We start from the raw sequence: 19,905 nt of genomic DNA, 5'->3' as shown, positions 1-19,905 counted from the left end.
TCCTCTGTATACCTTAAAAGCCAGGAATGAAAAAACCTTAGTTGTTTAAAGTTTTTCAGGCTTTTTATTGGGAAAAAAAAAAGAAAACCAAAAAAGAATATTGTTGAGGAAAAACCAAATGTGTGACTCACCCACTCACTGTCACATCTGTATTCACACTCCATACTGTCCCTAAAAGGCTCCCTGAGCAAGAAGAAGGTCATGCATTTGAGTACAGTAGCTGCTAATCAAACCGACACTACACAGAGAAGCCAGTTTACTGATTTTATTGGAATAACACTATTACTGAAAAATGTGACCTTTTTTTTGCTGGAAAAAGGAGAAGGAATAGAACACAGATACAGTTAAAATACAACTAAAGTGTTTTTAATAGAATAACACTTTACTGGATCTGCCTATTTCAGTTATTCCATTGCTACAATGAAATCTGGGCCAATTCCCTCTATATATAAACTGAGAATTTTCTACTGCCTTGGTATTGCTAAATCAATAAGAGAGATGATTTATTCCTGGAACTGCTACAGATATTTCTGAATAATATTTTTTTTTTCCATTTGGGAGAAAGCAGAGAGCACCAAATTTCAGGTATTTCCGATACACTTGCTGGGATAGGAGACTTCAGGAGCAAAATCCATTTTTTTGGACTCCCCTCTCTTCTTCTGCAGCAAAGCCCAAATGCAGAACAGCACCTTTAATTTCACCAGATATTATATTCTCACGTGTAATGACAGTTGCACTCTCTGCTACAATTTTCAGGGGTTTTACCGCTGGGGTTGCCGTGGATGTTCGGCTCTGCTGGCAGCAGAGCATAAAGAAAGCCACCACAGCCCCACCCACCCTCGCTGTTGTGTGAGACGTGCCACCCTCAGGCCCGTTTGATTTCCTCATTGCTTTTACTTAGAAGGGAGAGAGCTGGAATTACAGCTGCTTATTGCTCAAAATGGCAACGGAGCGAAATCCTTCTGGACACGTGTGTAGGGCAAGGCATAACGTAGCATCAACTTGCCTTCTTCCAGCGCATCTCAGAGCTGGGACTGAGGTGCATCAACTTTCAGTTTCTCATTAGCTGCCACACCGCTGTTGTGGTGTTTGGGCTTACAACGTTGCAGGAGAACATGTTTGATTTAATATTTTTTTAATAAGGTCTGTACCTGCAATATTTAACAGATTCTCTTCACATCAGTCATTCAAAGGCAGCATGGCAGCTAGCGTACAAAATTTAAAGGTGGGTCTAAGCTGAGGAGATCGAAAGTGGGTCAGTTTGCTAATCTGAGCTGGAGGATTTTTGGGGGGGAGGGGGTTGGCTTGCACGAGTCTGTGATTTCCAAATTAACTTTGCATCAAACAGAAAGACTAGACAGCCAGAATATCAGATGATACTTATTTCTCTGAAAAGGATGCCGCGGTCATTCATCTATGTGCTGTCCACCTACACAAGGCTGCTCAGAGAACTTTTTCTCAGGTATACTGTCAGTGCATCAAAAAAAAAATTGAATGGAGAATATAAAAAAAGCATTTTATATCAAGCTGCCATAACTTCTCTTGTGCTGTGTGTCGTGGTTTAGGCCAAAATCGGCTACTGGGGACCTGGGGGACCCCAGACGGGACCGACAGATGCTCCCCTCTACCCCTCTTCAAAGAGAGAGGCAGAGGACGAAAAAGAGACCTATGGGTTTAGAAGGAACTAAACTACTTTAATGAAATAATAATAAAATTAAAAGAAATAATGAAATATATACAAAACCATATCAAGCTCCCAAGATGACAATCACGTCACCGGCTGGCACTGGGGCAGTCCCCGGCTGGACTTGGTGACGGACAGGAACTGGATTCCGGATCTGGATTCAGGATTGGGATCACAGGCAGACAAACAGAGTCCTCAGATGTTGGCCATTGAAGGAAGAACCCCTGACCCTTTGATCTCTCAGCTTTTATACTGAGCATGAGGCAGATGGGATGGAATACCCTGTTGGTCAGTTTTGGGTCACCTGTCCTGTCCGCTCCTCCCCACAGGTGGGACCCCACTATGCTTTTCCGCTTCCGACCCTCCAACGTGGCAAATAACAAAGTTGGTTGGCCTTGGGGGTTATAGCAATGAGTATAAGCAGGAGCCTCTCTGCACACCATGCCTGGGCATCAGCTGTAAACATTGGTCTTATCACTCTGAGGGAGTGAACACTGTCTGCACAATATGCAGTTAATTTCAGTAGTTAGAAGAGGCCCAGCTAAGAAGCGAAGTTACTGAACAAAATTGGTTCTGTTTTACCTCAAACCAGGACACTGTGGTAGGTTTCAAGATAAATAACAAAAAGTGGGTGGAAAAGCAGAACCCTACGGTTTTATTAAGCATGAATGACATTAAGTGTTGGCGTAAACTACAGGGTGAGTCAGTGCTGTTAACTGCAATGCATTATGTCCATCTCGTAGTCATATGATAGAGAAGGAATGCTGCTCACAGCGCACACAGAAATGACTTGTCTTGGCAGCACCAGCGAATGCACAGCCCCAAGACATTACTGTGTAATAATTTCCCTAGCAAAGGAACAAAAGTATGACTGAAGCTTTCCCTGACCTTAGAAGTTGAGTCAGTTGGTTAAAGTTGACCTACTTCAGACTTCCATTTTCAACTTCTTTAACTAATAGGGTTTTTTTATTCTGTGACACTGGGTTTTGGTTTGTTTTGTGGGCTTTTTTTTTGATCCAGGGAAGAGCAGTAGATCAAGGATAATGTTTTCAAGCACAGAGGGAGGTAAGTGGAGAAGATTTTTCCTTTGCAGGTTACATGTTTTCTTATGGAGTATTTATTTGCTAGCAAATTTATCCTAAAGCTGGCAGGCAACACATTTCCTTTATTACCTATCATATATTTTGGTGAATCATAATATCTATGAGAGAATCCTTAAGAGAAGAGGAAAACAGAATTACCATAATGGTTTATGTCATTATAGAGTGCCACAGTTATGGACCAACTAGGCATTATACAAACCCTAAAGTACTAATTTTTATTATTTGTTCCTATAGATTTTAAACTTGCTGCAAAGAAACGGGAATGTTATTATTTACTCTTTACAAAAGATGGGTCTTAGGGTAGCCTACTTTGTACAGCACAAAGTAGAGTAACCTACATTTCTTTCTAGGTACCCAAAGCAGCCGCAGGCAGTCAGCTTAGCTACGACAACAGGGATTTTCACAGAGCTATAAAACTCCCTCTCTGGCTAGAGACAGAAGACAGGGTTGCGTTCCTCATCCCTATGGGTGGAACATCTACAATTATTCAAGGGAGTTTCTACACAACACTAGTGTTTAGCCTTTGGAAATAGGAAGACTTATGATTTGGGTATGAGATTCACTCACTAGGCTCCTGCCTTCCACACGTCCACTCTGGAATTCCATTATAGGTAGCTTGTCACTGATCCTCTAACCAGCTGCACCTGGAGCTGAAGGACACTGTGGTGGTGTATCGCACAATGACCAAGGAGCACGTTTCTGAGCAATTTTGGTGTAGCAAGGCACCCTCTTGAAAGGCATGTCCTTCAGCCATAGTCTCATGTCAACGAATCTCTCTTATTAAAAAAATTATCATTTTTTCCAAGCAACTTAGTCACCTGTGACTGAGTCCTTTACTTTCCCGTCCTTCCTCCCTAGTTTGTGATAATCAGAAGGTGCTCCAGAAATTTAAACGTATTTAGGAGGTTACTACATCCTGCTGCATAGTGGGGACTTGATTTTCCCAAACACAGAGGCAAAGCCAGATGTAAAACCCAACACATACCTACTACCATAAACGCTTGACAAATATTGCTTGTTTTTAGTGGAAGCAGATTATTATATGTTAAGTATATGAGGCTGGCATCTGAGCATGAAAATCACGCAGATTGCGAAAATAGGGGGAGGGCTGTCATCTAGCACAGACATAGAAACAGGGTGAAAATGAGCAACAGTAGTCTCCTTCTTATGGTAATCTGAGTTACCTTGAGCTACGCTGGAAGACACTATATAAATATTTCTGTTTGCAGTATAATTCATATGGGCTAGAAGTCTGAGAAGGATTTGGAGCCTGGCCAGCAGTTCAGAAACTCCGTGCCGGAAGTGGAGCAAAAGCAGCATTAAAGATGCTTAACTAGCCAAATGACAGTTCCTCTGCATCCTTATCATCCTCCTCGCTATTGCTGGCAGGGAGACAAGTATCTTATTGGGTGCTATTAACAGCTCAAGGTAGAGCAATCACAGGCTCCAAGTGTACCAACTTTCCCCAAAGCTGGGTTTCTACAAAGGAAAGTAAATCTACTTCTATTGATAGAGAGCTGCAGTAAGCACTGACAAGTTAGGTCCATGCTTCAGGCCCGGAAGTCATGTTTATTCTGTCATAACTATAAATTATACGACTACTTTGGATACTTAGGCCAGATACTGACACTTTCAGAGTGTACCACAGTACTATATTATAAAGTAATCCTGTTGTTTCCAATAGGACTATTTGATAAGCCCATGCGCAATTTTACCAGGTATAAATTCAGAAATCAAAGGATGCAAACCAGTTTAGACCAGTTGAAGAACTTTTCCAAAATCTTTGCTTTTCTGTGAAGTATGTATAAAGTTATGAAACAACGAATGCTTTTGATTAGTTCATCTGGAGAGAGAGACATTTCAGTAAGTCTCACCAGAATCACAAATCTCGGATCTTTAGAATAGCATGGAAAGGGATCTTAGGGGGTTGATTTAGAAACACTTTATTTCTAGTATTTCCTTTGCAAGGACGGAGAAAATGGTAAAGAAAAGGGTGTAATGCTTCTCTTTCCAAAATACGATTTTTGACTGGTTCCTGCTTTATTTAGCGTGGGTACCATGTCAAACATCCACCAGATGACACCAATGCAGCATTCACCGTGCTGGCAGAGACTGATCTGTTCTGCTGTTTCTATTGTAAACAGAATTGAGATCTTTCCAAACAAAGGGTTGTTTTATAACTAGATTAATTTCTGGAGTTAGAGAACTGCGTTCTCACTTTCTGCATCATCATCTCACTAATTTAGAAGACCTAAACTGTCATGCAATTTTGCAGGGGGTTTGGATTTATAAACAAATAACACTCACAGTGTTCCACCTGAGATCTGTTTGCCCTGTGCAGGCTGAACGCATTTTATGTCCCAAGTTTCCTCAGTCTTCACTCCTGTGGTTCATGACACCAGTGACATTCATCAAAGGAATAAGCCTTCGGGTGCCCCGGAGTCTTCTCTAATCTTGTGTATCCTGTATCTCCCGAATGAAATGATAAAAAATAGAAAGTAACAGAATAAAGTTGTAGTGTCTACAAAATAAGACAAATAATTGTTTGACTACATAAAAAAAACTGCTACAGTTTCTCTTCTGGCTTCTTAGGCACAGCTCTCTTCACTGCATAGACACAGTTTATTTCTTAAGATATAATTTTCTGATAAATCTGTATAGAAATAGTCAAGTGTAGTAACATTCATAATAACTTACTTGAATCAGTGGGATAAATTCTACTCTTGTTTAGTTTCATATTAATTCAGCAATTTACTTCAGCGTTGCAGAGGTCAGAATTTGCCTGAGAATTTGATTTTCCGTCACTCTAAGAATTAATATAGACTAATGCATTAATATAGATGCTTAGATTCATTAATCTAGTAATTAAAAATCTGTATAGAAACCAAATTTCATTCAAAGCCTGATATTAGGCTATACATTTTTTTAAGTCTACCTGTAAGTTACAACATGTTCTACCACAGCAATTTTTGAACCTGTTATTCAGACAAAATGGCTTTTCTTTCTTTTCATGTGCAGTCTAGCTTTCCAAAGAAATAAGGGTTACATGGTTATGATGTATATCGTCTACTTATAACCTTTGATTTCCTTTTGCCAATTTCAATCCAATCCAGTGGCACACAGTAGTGCCACAAAAATACATGGGAATGTATAAAAGAGACTCCATTGTTTATGTAAAAAGATGGAGTAATTTAGGTTGAAAAAGACCCCTGGAGATCACCTGGTCAAACTCCTTTCTCAAAATGGGCCACCTAAGCTTGCTCAGGAACTTGTCCAGTCAAGAGCGCAACATCTCTGTGGACTGACACTCCACGGCTTCTCTGGGCAACCTATTCCAGTGTTTGACCATCACCTGTGTGGAAATGTTTTTCCAGTAAGTAAAGGATGGATGTGAACTTTTTAAGCATTCAAACATCTACAGTAGAAATGGGAGAGCTCCTTTAAGAATAACACTGCCATGGAAAAAGCTTAGAGACTGTTGGATGCCTGAAGATGCAGTTGCACAGTTCTTCAGAAATCAAGCTTCTTTAATTTGACTGCTCCCAGAAAAACTTGATTTTTTAAAGGATTTTAAAGTTTTGCAGCAGCGTTCTCCTACAGCTTATAGAAGTCCTTGAGCAAGAACAACAGGGCTTAATAATTTAAAATAAGACGTCTGACAGAATACTGGGCAGAAAAGCATTCCCCTAGTACCCTGGAAGTGTACTAACACACTAATACAATACATAGTAACTTAATGAGGACAGAAAGTACCAGGTATCCATATGTTCCTCAGCACTCTTCACAGCACGGTACGAGAGGAGACACAGATCCCACTGACTCATTATGAATTCTCCTCATGCAGGCAGGCAAGAGCAGGCAGATAGAGATTACGGCCGGAGAAAGCTTTGCCAGAATGCCAGCCAGCCTGTCTTTGGGCTTTTGCATTGAGGTGTTCACCCTTTTTCTGAACTGCACGGGAGTTGGAAGGGGCTTTCCGAGTGGAGCACAACAGTATGCTGCTTCTCGCCCTGAACTGCTTCTGGAGTCCTAAGTGCTATTGTGTGGTCTCCCCAGCCTGGGGGGTCCAAACTTACGCTGCAGTCACCTCCTAACTCTGTGTAGGTTGAGATCACATTTCCTATTCTCCTTTCGGTTTTGTGTTTGTGGAAATAAAAGCACTGTATGTGGCCTGGAAGTGGGGGGGAAGGCACTTACCAGCTTGTTTCCCAATCCGGAGAACTGGGACAAGTACACCTTCCATACAACCCAGATGTCACGTGTGTAGCCATAAGCGTATACTTGCTTGCTCTGACAATAAGCAATGCCTATACATTTAAACAATCATTTACACTTTGCTTAAACACTCTTTTCCTTTCCTTATTGAAATACATACATATATGTATAAAAAGAAATAAAAATGTAAAAAGAATCTTCATGCAGCATGACAGGGATGCAGGGGTACAAATGAAGTACTGTAAATCCCAGCGCTACGTTGTACAACTCAAAAAAGGTTGTTTTCTTTGAACTCAAAAAAAAAAATATTCAGTCACTCTAGCAGTATTCAGTACTGTCTACACCTCTTTCACGTGCCAAATATAAATCTTAATGTACTATTTAATAATAACCTTAAAATAGATATTTGGTGTGGATGATTTAATGTGGTTGGAAAAAAATTTCTCCTTCAGGATCTTCTAACCAGTAAGTGTGTGACCTTACATGTCCTATTTTACACCACCACTAATTTTTTGCATGCAAGACTCACATTTGCAGATACACTGTATAGAGACTGACAAGTAATACTTTGTTTTAGGTTTTCAGCAACAAGTACTTTCTGTATTACCAAAGGACATTTCACAGAGTCACTTCAGAGAATGCAAATGAAATCACAGAGTAAATGTCTTTCATCTTACTTCATGTTGGAGGAAAAGTGCAGTCTTTCTAGAAAATATTCTATTTTGGCATCATTTGAAAAGAAAGCTTTAATTAATAGTACGTTCGGTTTTCTGATGTTGAGTACTATTCAGAAATGCGGGCATCTGCAGCCAGCTAGAGGCCATTAAACATGCTTTTGCGCTCTGTTGACAGGGTTTTGCTTCAGTACAAAAAAAGCTCCAACAAAAGTCTCTCCAGCAGCTACAGAAAAGTGAAAGAGTGGGAGAAGACTAGGAAAGCATGTTAATATATCAGGTAATGCACGTAAGACAGAAAATTAAATTGTGAATCTGTATCTAGGCAGAGTTAAATGTTTATGTGAAATGGGAGCTGAGAGGCTTGTTTCTTGATTTGCTGACTGAACAACAAGTTTGCTGCAAAATAAATGTTACAGGGTTGTTATATGGGGGATGCAAAGGCAGAAAGAAAAATAAAAGACTAAAAAAATCCACCTTGTCTTTTAAGTCAACTGGAATTGTTGATATACAATGGCATTTTTCTGAAAACATAGTATCTGGAAAAAAAAGTGTATAGGTCTACATTACAGCTAGTTCAATCCCTGCTGACATTTTGGACCGGCCACCAGCAAAACAGGAATCCTAAATATACTGTGAACGTGATCTGTAAGGTCTTCTTGTCCCTAAATTTGAAGTGACCCATTTAATCCATCAGAAGAGTGAGAATATCCTGAGCATCTGCTGCAGGCACTTGTACAGTTGCATAATCCCCAGGAACATGATCTTGAAGAGAAGGGAAAATCTCTATGCTACGCATTCAGGAATGTGATTTCTAGTACTTTTTTTTTTTTTTTTTGTAACAAAAAACCCTCAGTCCTGCAAATACCTTCACACTTAATGTTGGTTTCCCAGTTCGCCAGGTGTTTCACTGTCTTCCAGTGCAATGCTTTAGGCACCAGCCCCTGGAAAACTCCCCTGCAGGTTTGATTGATCCTATTAACGCTTCTGCATTTGCACGGTGCGGTGCTGGCACACAGTTGGTAGGACGTCTTAGCAGAGATTCAGTAGCAGCCCGGGATGCATTCACAGAGCAGCTGATTGTGTTGCTATGCCTGCCAACTAGTGGACAGATGAACAGCGAGCCCCTTAATTAGCAGAATCCATGTTAAGACTACATTTTCTACATCTTCCTTCTGCATATGCCTTAGGTTGATACACAACTGGTTAAAATTTTCTTTTCTTCCTCTTTTCTACCTTGAAGCTGCCGCCTGTTCCTTGCTACATCTCTTCGACTGAACTTGATGGGAGCTGCAAGTTCTTAATTATCTAAAAAACTGGCATAAAGGGAGATTTAAGAGTCTAACTCGGAATAGTGATATATATTTTAATGTTTTAATTTTAAATTTATAGAGCACAAAATTCACACATTGTGCAAGATCTAAGCTTAGAAATAAACCCAAGGCCTTCTGTTCTTCATAGCAATTGTAAAAAATCAGTCTGAAGTGGGTCACGTGTAATAATGTCAGTCAGGATGACAGTGTGTCTTCAGATGTCCTACAGTAATTCTGTCCATGCCATCCACTCTTCACAAAATACTTTTCTGAAAGCATTAAGGCGGGCGCAGCTCTTCAGTAACACAGGGGTCAGAAACGACAAATTAGTTCCAGCTGGTTCCAGAAATGCTGGCTTATCAGCGGGCCAGCGATGCTGGGGTTGTTGATCTATGTGTCGTGGACAGTTGGCGCAGTGTGCAGAATCACCTTTGGGACTCACGGGGTTTGCTAAATCTGCAACAACAAGCAAACACAGCCACAATGACCATAAATGGGAACAGAAGAGGCTTCCAAACATATAGAAAATGGCTGTCTCTTTACTCGAGCCTCAGAGCTTCGTTCTTTCCAAGTCTGATCACAGCTTTTAACACACATGAAGTAAAAGGGAAAAACCATAAAGCTGAGTATTTGTCACTGTGAACTCTAATGTAAGAGCAGGGGACAACAAAGAGGACAACTTAAGTTTACCAAACATACCACATGGAAGTCATCACCAACACCAGTCACTTGTAGAGTGCAAATAACGGCACTGAGAACCATTTGGTTAAGTCAACTGATTCAATGAATACACATATCCATGCGTGCATCCTGAAGGGCAGCTTAAAAACATCAAGCTTGCTAATGTTGCATGGAACTCCTTCACGTGGAGCAGACAGGCACTGGCCCGACTCCCTGCAGTTCCAACAGCTCAAAGTAGTTGAGAGCAGAAGGATGGCTTGGCCTTTCTTCTCCACAGATAGAGAGTCACTGCTGGCTGCTGGCATGTAGCACACACCTGCAACATTCCAAGGAATAGTTATGGAAAAAAAAAAAAAAGTACTCTAGGAAATACAGAGCAAGTCTACCATGGCCAACAGTGATGAAATTCTGATGTATCACCACACCTGTTTGGAATAGTTGAAGGATGTGAAAGAGGTGTTTAGGACAGTTTTATGAGCGCGTCTGACTGTGTGAAAACTGAGAAAGTGGCCAGATAAGTACGGATGAGGTGGCTTATTTGGAATGTAGGATGAGAAGTGGTCAGATCAGACAGCAACTGGCTACACTGGAAGCTAACCTACCTAACAAACGCCAGATGAAGACTTCTTGAGAATACTATTGCCTCTCATGGCAAATATCTACTGTCTAAATGCCTAAGACCTACACTTAAAGATCAGTGGGTTTTCTTCTGATTGGGAGGATACATGGGATGATCACAGACCTTAATGCCTTGCTCGGGGTATTTCATTACCTACGGTGTGACTACCAAGTCTCTAGAAATACTCATTTCAGGTTGACCGTTAAAGTTGTTTGAAAAATAATCCAACCTGCATGATGTAAAAAAAAAAAAATCCTTGGAGCAAACCACTAGAATTAGATGTCTATGGCAGATGCCTTGTGATTAATTTTGTGACTGCAACAGAATTACTTCAGCTAATGCAGGAGCATCCTTTTTGTTTGTACCACATCTACTAATTTTTTTTGTCTCTCCTACGGACAAAAGATTGCCACCTAAACATATTGGACAACATTATTGCATTTTGGTTGCAGAGTAACTGGAGTTCATAAACTAATACCTATTTTCCTGGATCCATTCTAGGCAGCACTCTGTTCAAATATGCGATGAATGCCCCTGGCCAAGGAAAGTGTCAGAAATCTCTTCCTGTGATCATACATTCATTTTTCTTGGACAGGTAACCCCTGAAGCCCTTATTTGAAGTCAATAGGAATTTTCCTTGAAAAAAAAACCAAAAATCTAGCCCAAAGCAATTTTGTTTTTTAATACAGGAAGTTTCCAAAAATGCAATGAGCAGCCCAGTCTTTATTCAAGCAAAATGCTTAGTAACATCACAAGAGAACATAAAAGCCGTGCACAGAACAACTGTAAAAATAAGAAAACTGACTTATCACAAAGGCAGTTATCTGCCACATGACTTAAAGGAAGCTAAGCATGCCGTTCCCGATAACTTAGACAACACAGTACTTCCTCATTAAATATTCTTTTAGTGGATCTGCTAGTGGGTGCAGGTGAAGACGGCTTTCTCCAGGAATTTCAAATATTTTGAAAAGCTCAAGAGATAAACACGAAGAATTTGGGGAAGAGCATGACTGTGAGAACACATATAGCTGCGGGGTTCCGCTGCTGATCTGCATTTAGAGCAGCTTAAAATTGTTTCCGTAGCAGGAAAAAAAACAGTGCTTTCATATGTTCTGCTTGAAGAAGTATAAAGTGCTCTTTTCAGTGAATTGAATCCCAATGCACAGAGGATCCTATACCCACACTGAGATGGAGATACACTACTGAAACATACACACCATTTTTCTTTTTCTTTCAGATTTTTGGATAGAATTTCATTTTGATAAACTGAGATTTATGCCGATGTAAATTACACATGCAAATCTTCCATATGTCAAGATGGGAAAATTTACCACTTATAGTTTGTACTTTATATTTCTTTCTCCTGACTAAAGTAATTTTATCAACATAATACAGGCAGTAGGGCAACACTTCATAAGCCAGATGTTTATTGACCTATGTGACCCTCCAAGTGTTTTCCTCCTGATTATTTGTGGTATGAACATAACAGATAACATCTGAAGTAATGTGGGAAAATGGGCCTATAAACCCAGTCACTTTTGATTTTTGTTTCTGATCATTTTGATTTCATTGGATTTTGTTTCCTGAAAGTAAGAACTTTAGGTGAAAAAGACCAAGAAAACAATCAATCTGGCTCTCAGAAAATCTCTAAGTTCCATTCTCAAATGCTGCAAGGGCACTGAAAATAAGATGAAATGAGAAAAAGGTCAGTAATTTGCTTCTAGAAGAAAACTTACATAGCAAAGTAGATGCTGTGTATTGCATAATTAACTTTTTAGTACTAACTAGGAAGTGCAATACATTGGCATAGTCATTAAAAATAGTATATAAAAATAATCACTCTGAACCAAAAAAGCTGAAATGCTAATTGGTATAATGCATCTGAAGTTAAAGCTATTACAGAAGAATTTAAGGTACACTGAAGGTTAAAGATGTATAAACAAGCAGGATACCCCTTTGGAGGGTATTATGCCAAACAGTAATTAGCTATGATCAGAAAATTATATTTTTCTTTCTGGATGGCATCTGAAGCCTTCAAGATCCCTTATATTACACAACCCCAGCAGAAACCACAATGAAGAGAAAGGAAACACAGAAAGGCAGGTGAATGCTTAGTTTCACCTGCTTTTTCTAAACGAGCAGTACGCAGCCTTTGACCAGGAGTTCCCCAGTTGTGAAAAAAGCAATTGCAGAAACAGCCGTAGCACCCACTCCTCGTCCTCTATCCCCAGATCTTTTAATGACTGTCCAATTGGAAACTATTGGCCACAATACAGCTGATTTAGGGAAACAATTTGTGCGCACCCCTCATGCTGTTCAGTGCAAAGTCACCTGGATGTCATGAACTATCGTCAGCTTGGATTTAGGGCAGCCCAGCTGCTTTCATCCCGAAATGTTCAGGGTAGTGATTTACCAGACCTGATTCATCTGTCTCAGCTGAGGAGGAAGCAATCAGGAACAGAAAGATGGTGAGACACAAACATTTCCGATCGTGACAGATATTTTTGATTTTGGCATGGCATCACTCATCTTTCTTGCAAGAACAGAGAAAGAGGCTGTGGAAAATTTCGTGTTATTTGAGTGACGGTTGGTTGCAGGACAAAAGTGTCTAATGAAATTACCCTTCTGCTTATTGTTCTTACTTCTATTTAAAGAAAAGGAACTTCTGCATAATTTTTCAATGCACAAATTACATTAGTTAAATAACTGACTTATCACTAATTTCTGTTTTGTACAAAAAACTCAACTGCAAAGCTCTGAATTTTGCTACTACTTATCAAAAGCAGACTAATCTACCTAGATACTCGCCACAGAATCTGAATACTTCATCATCACTGATACCAACTGCCCTCAAACACTATTATTTTTCATTAATAGAGAACTAAGGATTAGGCTGAACTATTTACTTTGCCCTAGGTCTCACGGAAAACTTGTAAATTGTTGATGAACAAACTGTCCTGAATGCTATGTTCCCTGGGCCAGAGAAGAAGCCGATGGTTAATTTCAAACTGTATATGAAAAATACCACCAGATTTACAAAAGTGGTTTCCAAGATAGGATTCACTAAATCCAACACTTTACCTTTCTTTGGACGCCACAGCCTACTATGGCTGAATTCCTGTCCTTCATTAGAGACGGTGCTAATGATTGTGGTTCCATTATACCTTTTAGCCTGTTGGTAGGACTTGCTGAGAACGGATTTTTCAGTTCACCATCAAAACAAATTACTAGGTTGATTAAACTGCCAGAGCAGAAACGGTCCGCTTTTGACCAGCAGCTCAGGGCCCTCACCTAGAATGTGAGAGCGGGTTCGACGCCGTGTGCTTCGAACAGCACGTGAGAGCTGCTCTGAGGCTATATGAGGGCTTTTAAGTTGGTTACACAAAACGAAGCAGGGAAAACAGGGTGGTGGAGGAAGGCTCCCGCTCAAGCAGCCTGAGGAGCGATGCTTAGGAGGACCGTGCAAGAGTCGGAAGATCCAGACCAGAGAATGTTCAGCTGTTTATACAAAGTGGAACTGAGTAAGATGAAGGGACCAACGGCACTGGCTCCCCCATCCTTTTAGCATACTGAAAACTTTGGGTTTAAGGCATTAGTCTGGATAGATCAGGCTTAAAATGATGTAAACTCAACCACATTTTTAACAGTTGTTTCTTATTTCATCTTCAGATTCTTCAGACATATTACCAGTGTTTCACTCTGATACCTAAATTGGATATAAAACAGCTGTATTAAAAAAGCAAAAATTTATGTCAGTTAATTTCCACAGATCACAGTTACTAATGTTTCTTAAATGAAGCATTAGAGAACTTTGCCAGGGGTATGTTATTTATAAACTTCTTTAGCCAATAAAGCTAGGATTGAGAAAGCTTTAAGTGTATAAATAGAAGGAGTAGTTGGAAGTCTTATTTTAGCATTAACATGTTTGAAATTAGTTTACAGATAACATGCGGAGGAATATAAACACAAAGAACTTCTGTTGCTGCGTGCATGTAAGAAATCACGGCCTCTCACAGGCTACAGTGCGGCAGCAAAACATGGTTGTAATAGGGGTCTGAAAATGCCAGATGGACTCCAGAAAACTGGTCTTAAAAAGGATTTAAGTAGCTTATGGGGGAGGGGAAATGTCTAGCGGACAATAACAGAGATTACAGAGCTGCTTGGTATTGGACAAACCATCAGCCAGCTCAAGTAGCATAACTTTACCTGCCAAAATCCAAATGTAGGATGCAGCAGGCGAGTAAGAGACGAACAATAATTGCATTCATACAGAAAATGTAAAATGCTGCTGTGGTTCTTCATGTAGGGAAAACAACCTTTTCTACAGCCTCTTTCATGTTTCAGTTTGATGTCAATTGTTTTGAACAACAAAAGGGAAAGGAATCAAAAGTTGGATTAAAGCCCGTAATGTTTACTGAAATGTATGTGTAGGGGAGTACCAAAGATGCCATATGGAAAGGTTTTGACTAAGCATCAACAAAGATGCAATGAAAGAAACCGAAAAGAACAAACAAGAAGGAAAGAGTATTTTTTTATTTCCTTCAAAATTTCATTACAATGTGATGGGATTTAGATGTCCATATGACATATGTATTATCTATATGAACGACAAAAAAACCCCTTATTTACATTCTACTTGGTGATTTCATTTGGAAGAACTTAAAATATCATTGAGCAGTGATATGCAAAACATATGAACAAGTAATTAAGTATTCATTTGTACAAGCTGGAACGGTGGTTATAAATTAAGTATTTGTGAATTCCCACCTGTGTGTGTATTTACTACAAGCTTCCTGAGCAGGGGAAATAATATTTTGTCCATCCTACACACAATCTACCAAGATGTTTGTCTTCATGAAACCTCAGAGGACTGAACTCAGCTCTGACACAAATCCAGCCTTTTCAAGAGAGTTACATCGGTTATATGAGGTCTGAATGTGAGATATCCTTCTGAACTTCCTCGCATTTCCCTGTTCGCCCTGTCTTGCTTCCTTCATTACAGCAATGTGTATTTAGTGTTTAGTTTTATCCTCAATACAGTTTTCCTCATCTGTAATAAAGTAAATAAAATAAAGTATTTGACAAAAGTGGTAACATAATCAGCAACTTGGGTTTTTTTCTAACTGTAGCAATGAGACATAATTTAAACAGATGTAAATAAAGCAAAGGTTTAGGGTGCCTAGTTGCTTTAGCTCTAACTTTCTACAGGCTCCTTTAGTGGGACATTCCTAAAGCAGATGAAAGAAAGCAGTTTGCCTCAGGCCACACTTCTGATTTGCCTTTGTTTTACTCAGTTTGGCCAGTTTCAGATGTTGTGTATATACATTTATGGCGTACTAGATTGCATACAGCATTTATGGGCATTATTTTAGTCCATTGCCCACATTCAGTCCACATTTACTCACTATCTCCATCATCGAGTCTATGTCTCGTGCACTTCAGGTTCACAGGTTGCTTGAAGAAGACCCTTATGTGTTTCATTATGCAGCTTAAATGTATACTTCATACCCTTTCTCTCCCAAATAATGTAAAGAATTCCCAGAATTTATATGAGTAAATGCAGTTAATTTGCAAATAGTGGAAATCTCACGCTCTCCCTCCACTGGTGTCTAACGACAGTGGTGGTTTTGACTCCCTAAGATCTTTTGCATGTACAAAAAGAAAACAACAGCCCCGTTCTTTAAGACGCAGGGCGGCCTGTAGTGCCCCACTCTTCTGGCTCCATCAACTCAAGGTGTCCAGAAGGTCTGTCGTAGTGGCCAACTGCTGGGTGGCGATGGGAGGAACACAGGGCAAAGTCTCCTGAAATTCAGCTTGAGTCCAGGCTCAATGTCTGGCTCTCAATTCGCTTGAAATGCTTCTTGTGTGTATGCGAGGGTTGTTACTCTTAAAGTCAGCAGTAAAACTAACAGATTAGTAAGAGCAATTTGTCTTTTTGTGCACCCAACAAATCTGCTTTCTCTTTTAAATAAGATTCTCTTTTCCCACTGCTTTAGAGTTAGTATTTATCCCTCCGCAACTGAAAGGAACTGTATTTGGGCTCTCCACTGCTACAGATTTTTACTTTCATATGCCTGTTTTCATGTTAATGCATTTAGCTTCACTTGTGGTCCCTCTCTATGCATTACATTTTATTTTAAATCAAACCATATATTTCATTGCTATTAATGAAGTTTTCCCCTGTAATTGCATCAAATATGGCAATGGCGATTCCATTTGATTAATGTCCAGTTTATAATTCTTTTACAAAATAAGTCTTCAACTGTTTCTGTTAAGATCCTTAGAGTGAAGTGTTTAAGAATTGCCTACTCAACAGGCCAAACATTAACTCAGTGCGAAGATATTATCTCCTGTTTTAACACATTTTGACTTAACATTTACAGTTGCATCAAATTTTCAACAAACGCTAAATTAAATACTAAAAGCTCATGTTCCCCATTTTGTATGTTCTCCATTCATGTTTATTGTAGGCTTCACATGTCACGGTTATTTATTTCCCTAGGATTTTTTCTTTAATTTACAGTTATTTATTCTCTGCAGTTTCTTCTCTTGCATTGACCTAAACGGGCACACAAACCCAGCATACATAAAATGACTTGTATTTCACAGAACAGGATACATGGTGGTCCTTGTAATTATTCAACATGCCAGAACCTTTTAGTGGAAGAATACAATTAACCCTATGTCCCTTAAATCTGGGGATGTTTTTAGCAAATTTATGTTCATCAAAACCCTTTTTAAACTCTGTGATTAGGGCTACAAGTATCTTCAGCGTGGCCTCAGAGTCCTTATGAAGCTTATACTGTCTTCCGGACTATTTCTCTCAAGCACCTTTTATGCCTTCATCTAGGCTATTACTCATTAGTCCTTTGCTTTAAGTGGTTTGGTTTATTTCTCCAGTTAGCATATTAGTTTTAGTTTTAGGAAAACCGTGGCCGTTGCCTTCATTCACTGGTGGAGATCTGCTTCAGAAACCGCCTGATGTTGCTGAGTCACAGAATCTCAGAACAGTTGAGGTGGGAAGGGGCCTCACCTCGTCCAACACTCCCGTTTTCCCCTCCATCCCTCAGGCAACCAGAACAGGTTATTCGGGACTGTGCCCAGTTGGTTTCCGAGTATCTTGAAATACTACAACTCCACAACCTCCCTGGAAAACCTCTTCCAGGGTTCAACCACCCTCACAGTAAAAAAGATGTTCTTATGTTCAGATGGAGTTTCCTGTATTTCACCTTGTCCCGTTGCCTCTTGTCCTTTCACTGGGCACTACTGAGAAGACTCTGGCTCCATATTCTTTACTCCCACTCATCAGGTATTTATACACATTGATATGATCCCCTTGAGCCTTCTCTTCTCCAGGCTAAACAGTCCCAGCTCTCTCAGCCTCTCCTTCTATGTTGGATGCTCCAATCCCTTAATCATCTTTGCATCCCTTCACTGCGCTCACACCTGTATGTCCATGTCTTTCTGTACTGGGGAGGATGGGACTGGACACAGCACGCCAGATGATGTGTTCTCACTGGTGCTCAGTAGAGGGGAAGGATCAGCCCTCTTGACCTGCTGACAGTGCTCCTCATGTTTCATTCTCCATAAAGGAGCGGCACGGGTTATAAAGGAAGAAATAAAACCAAGATACTGACACCGACTAATAAAGGTACCCTTAATTCGTTGCCTTCATTCCCATACTTGATGTAAGCATAAAGTAATATTAATATGAAATTGTTTGCCAAGAGGGTTATTGATGGCAATACTAACGTGACAGTATGGTAGGACATGGGGGGTGAGGGTGTGTCAACTTTCTGTTTAATCAGGAACTTCTTAGATATGAGTGGTACTTTGATCAGCTATAAAATAATCATTGCTTTCGCATGATAGCGGCACCACAGTATCTTCTGCGTGGAAGCTTTTATTACAGCATTAAGTTTTGTTTCAAAAACTTTCAAAGCCTGGACTTACTGTGACCATGACTAATTTTGTGCATCACATTTGCAGGGTGCTGATAAAAATTTAGAAATATTTTAGGCAAAAAGAAATGCTGCCCCAAAATGAAACGCAGCTAAATACAGAGCTAAATGCATGCTTGCATTGATGGACATGAGCTTTACAGAAATTATGCCCTGTCAGAGTACATATAAGTCAGTTTTGCTGCAACTTTCATCACAAACTAAATAACTACAAACATTCATAAATCTTCCAGCAGTCAAAATCTCAAGAGGTTATCATTTTATGTTTGGCTCTCTCAGTGACCTCAAGAAATGAATATATGGTCTGTTCGATGCAGAGAATTAATGAGTAAAATGTAACAAAATATCAGTTTGAAGTCATAAGGCTTTGACATACCAAGAAGGTACCACGGGGTAATGAACTGCCAGGTGTCATGTCCTGTGAGGTAACTGTCCATATACACATTCTTCCTCTCCTGAAAATGCAATATAATCATAGGTAGTTTTTCTCTAAATTAAAAGACAAGTTACTTCACTTTTCCTCATGGTAAGAGAATGGACACAGAGAATTCAACATGGCAATTTACCATCTCCCAATAATTTATATTTCCTATGTATCCATAAGAGTTCAAATGCAAATGCGCCGTTAGGATGACCTAATCTAATACCCTGCAGAGCACTAGCCAGCAAGTTTCACTCGGTAATTTCTAGAGTGATCTCAACAACTTTTTGATCTAGATTACATATCCAGAAAGATATTCCACCATAAAGCACGGCACTTAAAGACAATTAATTTGAAACACCTCCTAACGTGTCATCGATTGTCCATTAAAAACTTAAGTGTTTTGCTGAACTGGACCTCAAGACTGCAGGGGATGAAGAATAATAACATTTCCTCACAAGCTGTTTCAAAGGTTAGTTCACTTAATTGCTGCTGTGAGGGCTTCTGGTATTATCTTCCAGGTACGACACAACCTCTTTTCCTGCTCCTATGTAAGTCCTGGAATTGCCATAATCGGGCAGATTAAAAATCCATCTAGCCCTGTGACAGAAGGTCAAGATGGTTTCTTCGGGAGACAGCAACAGAAACCGATCAAGTGTAAAGCAATCTTTCGCAGCAATATTCTCCGTATTTCCAGGTAGGTCCTGCATCAGGGTCTTCTTTTGGGCTACTGTGTTTAAAATCACAACGGACCTGTCCCTCTTAAGTTTGTCCGGCCCCCTTTTTGTCTAACTCCCTCATCTTCCCTGCCAAACGCTGATGAAGAAAGCTCAGCAGCTGGAAAGCTGGACTTGTTACCATGCGACCCAGTAAGTCAGTTGGATAGCACCCATACAAACGGGGATCGAATGGGTGCTCTGTCCCCATTCTGCTCCAGCTCCTAGAACGGGGCTAACAGTTACTCCCATGCAAACATGAGAACAGCAAACCATAGGTCACGGATGAATTTTTAAAAACGCAGATTTTTAGTACTTTGGATGCTGAGAATAGATGCTTTCTCTAATTTATAGACAAGCAAAATCAAAAGGGCATAGAAACTAGCTTTTCAACAGACTAACTGGAAGGAGCAAGTAAGGGCTCCTTTGGGGAGTGGTAACTAAGTAACTAACTAAATAGGTTGCAATTCAAGAAGATGAGAGAGATGGAGAAGGTCCCTGGGGTGCTGGGAGACTGA

This window comes from Vanellus vanellus (assembly GCF_965231255.1).
Source record: "Vanellus vanellus genome assembly, chromosome: 2".
In the NCBI taxonomy this organism is placed as follows: Eukaryota; Metazoa; Chordata; class Aves; order Charadriiformes; family Charadriidae; genus Vanellus; species Vanellus vanellus.
This window is presented reverse-complemented; position numbering follows the sequence as displayed.